This window comes from Coptis chinensis, chromosome 7 (assembly GCF_015680905.1).
Source record: "Coptis chinensis isolate HL-2020 chromosome 7, ASM1568090v1, whole genome shotgun sequence".
In the NCBI taxonomy this organism is placed as follows: Eukaryota; Viridiplantae; Streptophyta; class Magnoliopsida; order Ranunculales; family Ranunculaceae; genus Coptis; species Coptis chinensis.
This window is the reverse complement of record NC_141462.1, coordinates 7,195,369-7,208,058: the sequence shown is the minus strand read 5'-3', so window position 1 is coordinate 7,208,058 and position 12,690 is coordinate 7,195,369.

Below are 12,690 nucleotides of genomic sequence, written 5' to 3'. Positions count from 1 at the left end.
AGTTCAACAATTCCAATCTGTTTGCCATCAATTCATATTTAGCTCGATCATCAAGATATAACTACGAGAAATTGGTATACAACAAGGACAGTAGTTGACCTCGTCATGGAACTCGCACAGTTGATAGTAGCCCAAACCTTAGGGCTCATCGACGTGGCTGATCTGTTCCATATGATGATGTCGATAGCATTCTAATTGTAGCCTCACTAAAGAATGGATCGGTATATAACAAGGAGTGGTTGACTTGTCATGGAACTCGCACAGTTGATAGTAGCCCACACCTTAGGGCTCATCAACATGCTGATCTGTCCAAATGATGGTCAATAACCCTTCTATTTGTTGCCTCACTGAAGAATGGATTGGCATATAACAAGGAGTGGTTGACTTGTCATGGAACTCGCACAGTTGATAGTAGCCCAAACCTTAGGGCTTATCAACATGCTGATCTGTCCATATGATGGTCGATAACCCTTCTAGTTGTTGCCTCACTGAAGAATGGATCGACATATAACAAGGAGTGGTTGACTTGTCATGGAACTCGCACAGTCGATAGTAGCCCAAACCTTAGGGCTGATCAACATGTTGATATGTCCATATGATAATGTCGATAACTTTCTATTTGTTGCCTCACTAAAGAAGGGATCAACATATAACAAGGAGTGTTTGACCTCATAATGGAACTCGCACAGTCGATAGTAGCCCAAATCTTAGGACTGATTGACATGCTGATATGTCCATATGATGATGTCGATAACTTTCTATTTGTTGCCTCACTAAAGAAGGGATCGACATATAACAAGGAGTGTTTGACCTCATAATGGAACTTCGCCGCGGTCGATAGTAGCCCAAATCTTAGGACTGATCGACATGCTTTGATATGTCCATATGATGATGTCGATAACTTTCTATTTGTTGCCTCACTAAAGAAGGGATCGACATATAACAAAGAGTGTTTGACCTTATAATGGAACTCACAAAGTTGATAGTAGCCCAAACCTTAGGGCTCATCGACATGCTGATATATGTCCAAATGATGATGTCGATAACTTTCTATTTGTTGTCTCCTCAAGAATGGATCAACCATACGACAAGAAGCGCTTTTACCAATTGTTGATACTTACAATCATTCTGCCTCAAAGTCATATTGATTCACTAAAAAAAAAAAAAAAAAAAAAAAAAATCTTGCAATAACAAGTATCACTTTGTCATCAAATAAAAGACCTTCCATTCATACATGGGGCGCCTTAAATATCTTTTACATTTATAATTCATTTGTCATTCATACATACATGCATACATTTAAATTAGCATTCATAACATTTCATTATATTCATACATTTTAACCATTAAATTAAATCATTATATTATCATTACACTTTGGGGGCGGCGATACCCCAAATTTCATTACGTTATCATTACACTTTGGGGGCGGCAATACTCCAAATTTCATTACGTTATCATTACACTATGGGGGCGGCAATACTCCAAATTTCATTACGTTATCATTACACTATGGGGGCGGTGACACCCCAAATTTAATTACGTTATCATTACACTATGGGGGCGGTGACACTCCAGATTTCATTATGTTATCATTACACTATGGGGGCGGCGACACCCCAGATTTCATTACGTTATCATTACACTATGGGGGCGACACCCCAAATTTCATTACGTTATCTTGGGGGCGACCCCCAAATTCATTACGTTATCATTACACTATGGGGGCGGCGACACCCCAAATTTCATTACGTTATCTTGGGGTCGGCGACCCTCCAAATTTCATTACGTTATCATTACACTATAGGGCGACACCCCAAATTTCATTACATTATCTTGGGGCGGCTACCCCCAAATTTCATTACATTATCTTGGGGCTACTACCCCCAAATTTCATTACGTTATCATTGCACTATGGGGGCGGCGACACCCCAAATTTCATTATGTTATCATTACACTTTGGGAGTGGTGACACCCCAAATTTCATTAAGTTATTATTATATTATGGGGCGGCGACACCCAATTACGTTATCTTTAATTCTTATATCTCTTTTGCCGATCTACATCAAGGCCAGATTACCAGGCACTTATATCTTTTGACCGACCCCTTATATTTCGATCTATTTTGATTTCCAATCTAATAAAAAATAAAATAAATACAAAATAAATAAAATCCAAATATTATGAATACAGTGGAAAAAATAATCATAATCGGGAAATAAAAAACCGTAACCTAACCTCACATCATCCTAACAATAAACAAAAACTTCACTCAAGAAGTTGCGGCATAATGCTATCCTCCAATGGAACTGGAACACCTTTTAGATCCGACGGTGATACATCTTCCAACTTCCTATAACACATAGTATAATAATCTAACAGCTGTTGTAATTTTTCCCGTTTATCGAGAATCTCGATTTCCAAAGTCCAAAGACTTGCCGATGCTTCACGCAACAACGCCCAGATTTCTTAGTTTCAACTGCATGCTTCTCAATCATATCATCATTCTCTTCACACCCAACCCTAAAATAATCCACCTTTTCATGATATTCATCTAATATATGTAACAAGAAGTCGGTCTTGGAGGCAAGCCGGATCTAGTATATGTAACAATTTGAACCACCTTCTATATCAAATACCTTCTCCACATCCAATTAGTATTGTTAAACTCGGACCAAATTTATTCAAAAATTGACCGACCGCTTCAAGTTGCCGACCAACAACGATTCAAAACCCGACCTACTTTATGGCCTTGTTTGCCGATCAAAGATAATGATCTAATGTGAATACCCAATTCCTAATGGATTTTGGAAACCACTTATGCCCCGATCACTTTGAATTACCACCATCGATTTGCATGAATGGCGCTACTTTCGATTTTCCCGCTATAGTTAAATTTGCCACCGGGTCTTGACTTTGACTTACACGCTTTATTTGCCCTCTGGAAATCTTATAGCATTCTCTTGAAAATCGGTGTCACTCACCTCTGAAAATTGTGGAAGCAGTAGTCAATGAGATTGGAGGTGATAGAGTTGGATATCTATCCCATTATTTTGAAGTGAGCCCACAACATTTCCTCATTGCAAGCCGTGATCATGAGCTCACAACTGAAAGAGATGTTGTGGAATGTTGGTTCCAATATCAAAGTAGTTTAGAGAATGTTGATTTGATCCATGAAAAGATTACTTGCTCCATGTTCAGTGTAAACCCCCAATGTCAGCTCCATGAAATTGCATTATTGTCATCGTGCGGGTTTGAAGCAAAAGATTTTCTCCTTTTCTTTTGCCTTTACCTCAATTTGATTACTTGCCAATCAAATTCAAATCCAACAAATCAAATTCATCTTGCCTATCAAACTCAACTTGCCGATCAATCACTACACACTTAATCATCAACTCAAATAGCCGATCCCGATTAAAAAAAAACCCACGCCACTATTTTTCAATCAATGCTTCAAATTGAATTTGAATTCCAATTCTTTGTTTTCTACCCGATCACCTTTGGTTGGTTGCCTCTATATCTCTCGACCAAAGCGGCAGAGTCATAGAGAATTGAACTTTTCTTTTTGAGCCTTGCAATTTGTATAACTCATTTTTGCCGATCAATTAATTTTCTCGATCCTGTTTCTCCCTTTCTTCATTCGAATTTTTGTCTAGCAAAAACACCGATCCTTCAATATATTTAGGCTACCAATCTTTGTATGATAAAGCCCATTAACAAAAGCCCACTTCAAATGGGCTACCCCTTTGATTTTAAAGGACCATTTCTAATTCTCTATTACACCCCTTAAATTATTTACAAACTCTGTCATAAAATTTTACTCATCCAAAAAAGTCTAAAACCCACCTTTGCTCTTTAACCCTGCCTAACATCTAAATTTCCGATCATTTAATCTAATATCTCAAATAGCCCTTGTCATTTCTACCAAATTACCCGACTCTTCTATCTTTTGGCCGCCCCTATTTTTCAACAGACCCTATTAAACAAATCACTACACATAATTAACTTACCACTCAATTTGCCAATTCAAGAGTTTCCTATCCAATAATTTTTCGAGCTATTAAAAAAGCTAAATAACCCCAAGTCCCAACTGATGATACACTGATCAATTATAAACAGCCGATCCACTCAATTCAATTCGAAATGGCCGATCAATTAAATTTGGCCGATCCTCTTTGATATTAATTCTATCTCGATCGTTTGCGTAAACAATTTGAGTATGCTGGTCAATCCTTAAATAGCCCGATCTATATAATGCCGATCCTTATGCCAATCAAATCTGAAATTCTTGCCGATGGTTATTCCTTTTCCATTTTAACTTCAGTTAGTTGCAGAAAGTATTATTAAACTTTATATACAAATCAGCTTGAAACTTGGCTTTAATACAAGCTAGATTCCGAAGCTTTGAACTGCCGATCCCTTTGAACCGTTGTGTATTTAATTGCCGCTGAATGAGTGTCGATCCTTTAAAATTGCCGCTCGAGTTACCGATCCTTTGATTTGCCGCTCGCGATCCCATAAATGCCGCTCGTATTGCCGATTCCATAAATGCCAATCCAATTTTGTCAACCCTATTCTACAATAAAAGAACAAGAAAATCTATTCTAGCTGATTTGAATTGCCCTGTTGCCGATCTTCTAGCCTCGTACTGTTGCCGATCCCTTTGAACCGCAGCTCGATAATGTTGCAAATCACTTTGAATGCTCAATTTTGAACTTTCAAAAGTAAATTTGCCGATCGATCAACTTACCAATCAAGTTAGCTTACCCGAGACCCAATTGGGAATTTATCAATCTCGATGGAAACTGATTCGAACCCGATCCTACACTTTATATTGCCCAAACCCAACCTACCTTATGGGCTTGTTTGTCGATCAAGTTGCAGATTAAACTGATCTTTGGTAACTAGCTCACTTTAATTTGCCGATCAATTTTCTGCCTGCTCCTGCCTTTTCTCCTTTGCCAGAATTAAGAAATGTCGATCCTTGTGTTATGTTGTGACTACTGATGCTATTATTCTTTACATCATATCAAAACCGATCAAAGGCCTATCAAGTTACCGCACACAACCACCTACTTCTTTCAAAATAAATACCATTTTCATTAAGGTATTGAATACCCAGGCAGTTATCCCGATCAATAATTCATTAACCCACCTATATTCAGTTTCTAACCGATTGAAAAATCGAACAAGTTTTATACATACCTCAATCAGTTTTAATATTGCCGATCACTAAAGTCATAACCCGATCATCAGCTTGAATGGAATCTTACATTACCAATCAATAACATATTTCTTGCCTGCAACACGAAACTTGATACTAAAAACTACAACCGATCTAATTTAATTACACAATTCCCTACTATTTTGAGAACCAGTATGGCATTTGCCGATCCTCCTTTTGCCGATCCTTTCGCCGCCCAGTCTTGTGATATTCTTTCATTTCTTTTTTGCCGATCTTCTAAATAAGCCGATCAACAAAATCCAAAGGCCCATTAGCAAAGCCCAATATACCATTTTCTTTTCTTTGATATTTACCAAACTACCATCACTAGCCAATATTGAAACTCCAAAAAAAAAAAAAACGGATCCTTTGATATTTTCTTACCCACAATTTACCCAACTGTTAATTACATTTTATTAACCAACTTTGATTTCACATATCAATTAATATCCAACTGTTCAGATGTTTGTTTACCATTTATACTTCACTAATCAATTTAATAAAAAAAAACCTACCATTTACAAAAAAAAAAAAAAACCCCAATACTTTCTTTGCCACACAGGCTGTGCCCATGTAACAAAGAGAGGGCGATGTTCTGGCCACCACAAATGTCTCCTTACTTGGACATTTGTGCGGGATTTTGTCTGGATATGCCTATACCTATGGGTTATTCAACGTTTTACTACCTGGATCATCTTTCTATTCTACCATCGAGATCTCCTCGTTGCTGTTAACATGTGTGGACGGCCCAAATTTATTTTGTGCACTGGAGGCAATCCATCTGGTTATATGCCTACACATACAAGTCCAAATTCACCACCCAGTAGTTTAATTTCCAGCAATATATGGAGAAACCTTTCCTCATGGATGCCACAAAGAGAACTGCCCAGATTGGCGGAAGCATGGTATACTAAACGGCCTGTACTTGTTAAAGCCGTTAAATTGATCTTGGACGAGCCGAGTTTAGGTGTCTTCAAGGCCATTTCAGAGTTGATTGTTGTCATGGCTTCGCGACCGATGAATTTTTGGAAAAGAAAGTTATGGATTTAATTAATTGTCGACCTAACGTAAGACATGCCGCCGATCTCTTTGGAGCAGTTGCCCGATCACTTTTGCCGATCCCGTGATGCGAATCTTTGAACCGCCGATGCCACTCGAGTTTAGATTGCCGCAGAAGTTTGAATTACCCGGGACTTGATCATGAATTGCCGCCGAGTTTAGATTGCCGCGAAGTCTAAATTACCGGACTTTGATCATACCAAAGACTAATGCACCGGATCCCATCATTTTTTTTACCAATTTACTAACCTACCAAGTACCATAAATATTAATACTTCTTTGCCACACAGGCGTTGCCCATGTAACAAAGAGAGGGCGATGTTCCGGCCCCCACAAATGTGGCCCAATATAAGCCCAATTCAATACAAGCCCATGCTCAGAGCCCAACTATAAACAAGCCTACGCCCAGAGTCCAACTATAAACAAGCCCACGCCGAGCCCATGCTCGAGCTTAACTATAAACAAGCCCAGCCCCCAACTATAAACAAGCCCACGCCGAGCCCAACTATAAACAAGCCCACGCCGAGCCCAACTATAAACAAGCCCACACTTCAGAGCCCATGCTCGAGCTTAACTATAAACAAGCCCACGCCGAGAGCCCAACTATAGGCAAGCCCACGCCAGAGCCCATGCTTTCGAGAGCTTATCTATGAAAAGCCCATGCTCAAAGCCTACATTCCACGAAACGGATTCTCCGCCCGCCAGCTTCCAACTTCATTCCACGAGTTGATGATGTCCCGACAGTTCTCCAACTTCCATCCACGACAGTTCTCCCGCCAGCCTCTCCAACTTCATCCTACTACGAGCCGATTCTTCTCCCGGTTCTCCAACTTCATCCTACGAAATGACAGTTCTCCCGCCAGTTCTCAACTTCATCCCACGAGTGACAGTTCTCCCCCCGGTTCTCAACTTCATCCCACGAAAGCCGACGGATGTCCCGCCAGTTCTCCAACTCATCCCACGAAACGACCGATGTCCCGCCAGTTCTCCAACTTCATTCCACGAAGCTACTGATTGTCCCGCCAGTTCTCCAACTTCATTCCACGAGCTACAGGTTGTCCCGCCAGTTCTCCAACTTCATCCCATTTAGCCGACAAATGTCCCGGCCAAATTCTCCAACTTCATCCCATGATTGGGCAGTTCTCCGCCAGTTCTCCAACTTCATCCCACGATTGGAATATTGGAGAACGAGGAAGTAACTATCACCAATGCTACCTATAAAATCCAACCTTCGTCATTTTTCCGAACTACGCAATCGAGACTTGATCCCAAGCAATATCTTTGGAGTGCGTAGGCAACTTCAAAACCGAAGTCCAAATCTCATCTTTCCCCAATCACCATCTCCTTCACCATCTCCAAAAATCATTACTCACAACCCTCAATCAAGGTGTGTTTTGGCAAATCTTGTAAACATATTTGGCTATGCCAATATACTTAATTAGCTTCACAAAGAACAAACAACTCAAGGTTTCTTGCGTTAGAGTTCAAAAACTCCACATTATCATGTGGTTCCAATACTATTCATTTGCATCTATATCCAAGCATCTCTATATCAAATCTCAAAAACTTATTATTTCCGGTGCCAATCATATATTGCAAACAAAACTACAATATGAAGACGATAGTTTCAAGGTATCAAGCCTTTCATAAAACTTACTACAATTCATTTAAGTAGACAACTCATCGAAGATAAAAAAAAAAAAATAGTAATCAATCATGAAAAATTATCTATATGTATCAATATATTTATGTGAACTCTTTGAAAGGTCCCTCTCAAAGTCGTTCCCAACCCTCGAAGCTCATTGAGGCAATGCATTATTTCCATTACATGGTCAATATAAATAGTATATAAATAATCAAAATATAAGTCCATTCCACCAAATATCAAAATGAAACGACTTCAAAAATTGAAAGAACAACTCCAGTCCAAATTTGCAATATCTAATTATTCCTAGTCCAAAAAAAAACAAAAAAAAAAAAACTTTGCCACCAAATTTTGATCAACCATCAAAAGCCCAAAACTAAAGTCCATGAATTTTTTTTCAATCCATGTGTTTATTTTATTTCTCATAAAAGCTCTATATCTAAGTCTTATAAAAAAAGATTCAATTTGATGACCGAAGATTTATATATTTTTACACACCACTTTGCCATCAATCTTAATTAGATAAATGATGAATAAATTTATACAAGCTTCCATGGAATTTTAGCATTTGATTTGTCCATACAATTTATAACATAAAGCGCTCATCATAATTAAATGATGAAAGTCCACAATCAAAGCCCAAAATTGTAACCCCAAAAGTTTAAACATTTAAAGACCCCATTAGATCTATTTTAAGTTATATGGACCGGCCCCCAAAACAAACTTGAAACTGGCCCAAAACTTTAATTGGTTCGGCCCAAAGAAAACTAATGTGGTCTGACCCAAGAACAAAATAGAACTGGCCCAACCAAACCAAATAGAATCGGGCCCAAAGAACTAAACCAAACTGGTCCAAACTCAAAAGAAACTTGGCCCAACCCAACTAATCAATTTCAGCCCAGTACAAAAATAGAACTCGGCCCAACAACTAAACAAGCTAAGGCCCAAGCCCCAAGCCCAACCAAACAGGCCGTCTTCTCCATCAGGCTTTTTCTCCACCACCAGCAGCTCAAGTCTGGCCACCACTTCTCCCTTCCTCATCATATCGGTTTTAATCCTTGACAAAAACCCAATAACTTTAACAAAAGCAAAAACCACCAATCATTCAATATATATTCTTCATCAAAACTAGATCTCGAATTCGCACCGCCATTAAAGCTTCTTCAAGCTTCAATCTTACCCCTTTCCAGCACCCGTTCAAACATCAATAACCAAACATCAGCCCCTTACTACCACCAATCTTCAATCAACACAAAAACAACAATAATGGTTCACCTAAATTTTACTGGCGATTTCTCTAGCTGCCATTAACGGCCTTTCAAGCTCCAACAGCCAACCCAATCACCGATTCTAAACCCGACATCCATCTCTAAACCCCCGACATCAACCAAATCAAAATAAAAATCAACCCACACAACAACAGTATAGCAATTTCAACAATATACAATACAAATATGTTAGTTTGGGCTCGCGCCGCCATTAACAGGCCCATAAAGCTTCAGCACTTCAGTTTTAGAGTTCCACCAATTTTGACAGTTTCAATAATAACAAAACAATATACTAATATTTAACCAGTTTAACAATAACGACACAGGACGAAAAAGAATGAACAGTAATATTGAGTGAAAACATTGGACAGTAAAACTGTTTATGTATATCAGTGAAGTAGAAAAACTAACTACTCACCTGTATTAAAAAGCACCACGAATCCCTCGTAGTCCAAATAGTCGCGCTCCAACGCTCTAGCAATTAAGCTTTTATCTCTGCCTCTATTTTTATTTTATTTTTATCTAAAAACCCTATTCTCTAGAAAAATATGTATATATACCTGGGTTTGAAACCTAAGCCTAACACAGACTCGGCCTAGAAATCAGGCCCACATATCCCAAATCTAATCTAGCGAATTTTAAATAAATAAATTAATTAATAAATTAATAAATAAATACGTATTTTAAATACGGGCGTTACACGCAAATCCTTGACCCTTTTACAAAAACAAAACAAAATAAAAAATCAACCTACCCATTTTAGAATGAGTCTGAGAATAGGATGAGTGAAGAAAAGAGAAGAGAAAAACCTGTGTAAACAAAAATTAGTTAGTTGCTTCCGAAAAGAAAAAGAAAAGAAGTTTACATCCAAAGAAAAGAAAAGAAAAATAAGAATAGAAACAAAATAAAAACTCCAAAAATGGAATAAAAGGAGTCAAAAAGCCAAAATAAAAAGGCTAAGGATGGAAACAAAGTGTAGAAGCAAAACACCAAGGTGTTCTCTAGTTACAGAATATAAAGATTCTATTATCATAGACTGGTTCTTTTTGAATATCTATTTCCTTCATTCTTAAACCATCACCTAATCCCTGCAATACCTAATAACGACCTCTAGCTCAATTAGAAATAGGTTAGTGTGATAGTAAGTGGTAGATGTGTTTGATCGACTTCGGCTTCCTTGTGTGTCATTGAGATTGTAAGGTAAAGTGTGCCCACTGCACATTGGAGTAGCAAAACTTGAGCGGAAAAATCAGAGTGTTTTTGTCTTGACATTTATGTGGGACCTACTTAAGGACGCTATTCCAAAATTTCAGAAACGGACTTGTTAGTGCATTTCACAGTATTACTCATTGTATATATGTTTATTCGTAGATGATTGATTATTAGCATATATTAGCTTAGGTTTCGACTTGATTATTCTGTATTCATTGCTAGTGAGATGTACAGATAATTGAGACATGAATAAAGAAACAATAGCTTTATTTCTTAGTCGTTGTAGTATAGATGAAGTTTGTGAGCATCTTCACTGGAAAACTCTCACGAGGCTATAACTCGTCTACTAGGGAAGTCCTAGTGATTTAAGGCCTTGTTGCATATGGTCAATGCAATCGCACTAGGCGAAACGAGATTAGTTAGAACTCTATTTTTGGTCACTTATTCTAATTTCTCATATTTGCTTAAGGACAAGCAAAATGCTATTTGGGGGTGGTTTGATAAAAGCCCAAAACTGTAGTTTTAACCTGTCACACCCCAAATTTCGACAGAATTCGGAAAAACATTATTTGTTTCCGACTCTTCGATCTTCGAGGTGTGACGCACTCTCAACTCCCAAAAACCCATAAACAGTTTAAATATGCGGATAATTTATAAACCAATAAAAATTTCAAATTAACAAAAGTCCTCTTCATTACAAAAATTAACAAATGAAAAATGCAAATAAATTTATCTCAACTGAAAATCTATATCACCTCAAAGGAAAACAAAGCCTATCTTGAAATGCGACGCTAACGCAAACCACAAGCAGCAACCAGTCTTCTTCAACACTAAACCTGTTAAGACTTATCAACTGTGTTCATTTAATGAACACACCCGATAAGCAAACATGCAAATCGGGTCAGCATTATAAAAATGTTGGTGTGAGTAGCTCTAAAATACAACATATACTTATACATATATTTACACAATCTATAAGGCAGTTAGTTCCTCCACCGAGGTGCCTTAACTCCCAACAACTAATACGACATTCTTAACTACAATAGGTAAGGCAGGTAGTTCCTCGGCTGAGGCGCCTTAACTTCCAACAACTAATACAACATACCATACGCATAATAAAAGGCATTTAGTTCCTCCACGCGAGCCTTTTAGGTTCTAACTAAACTACTAACCAACCAAAACATATACAATCATCTATCTAAAGATATATCATTTACCAACATATTACCATAATTATATTAATTAAAGCTTTCTTTGTGTGTCCCTAAAATTCACGTCGTATCTATGTCTTATCTAGTTTCCCTGCTACCACAATCGCTTCCCAACGCCCGATGTACATCCACATGCCTCCCCTTACATAATGAACCACCACTTCGTGCGTAACTACCTCCGAAATGGATTCCGCGACACCGTAACCCTCACACGGAAGCCATTATGTAAGTACTGCTACTATTCGGCATAAAATATCGCGCGTCTCGTTCCAATATTTGCGAACGGAATAATCAAGCCACTATTCGGCTACGATTGCCCAACACATGGGTCAATCAACATCTCATATATACACCCTACACAAGGGCCAATCATATCACATACACCCACACAGGGCAAATCACATGAGTTGTGGTAGTCAGGTTCTAGGATTTTCGTTACGTAATTTATTCAGGTGTCATACATTTATGACTCATAATCATTTCGCTATATCACGTGCATGTCAAATACCTTATTGCACTAAGCCACAATATTCCGAAATATCTCAAATATATCTCATAACCACTTTCATTCTTTCACGTGCCAATGTATTATTGCACTACGCCACAATCCCGTGGGAAATATCCACAAATACTCTACTAGCATCTCACAGATAAAATAATGGAGTGTTTATACATTTATTTCTCCAAAACTATTGCATTTAATATATATATCCCAACATATTATATAATGTCATAATATTAACATCAAATCTTAATTAGATAATAACCACCAAATTTATACAAGCTTCCACAGCATTTTAACATTTGATTTGTCCATACAATTTACAACATAAAATGTAGCACAATTAAAACGAAATTCATCCCACAATCAAAGCCCAATATATATATGCTTTACACACTACTCACGTCAAATCTTAATTAGATAATGATAAACAACGTTATATAATTTTCAATAATATTTTATTACTATATTTGTCCATATTCTTAAATATGAGAAAAACTGGAAAAAGTCAACATTCCACGGTCAAAGTCAAAGTCAAAGTCAAAGTCAACACATCATGGTCGAAGTCA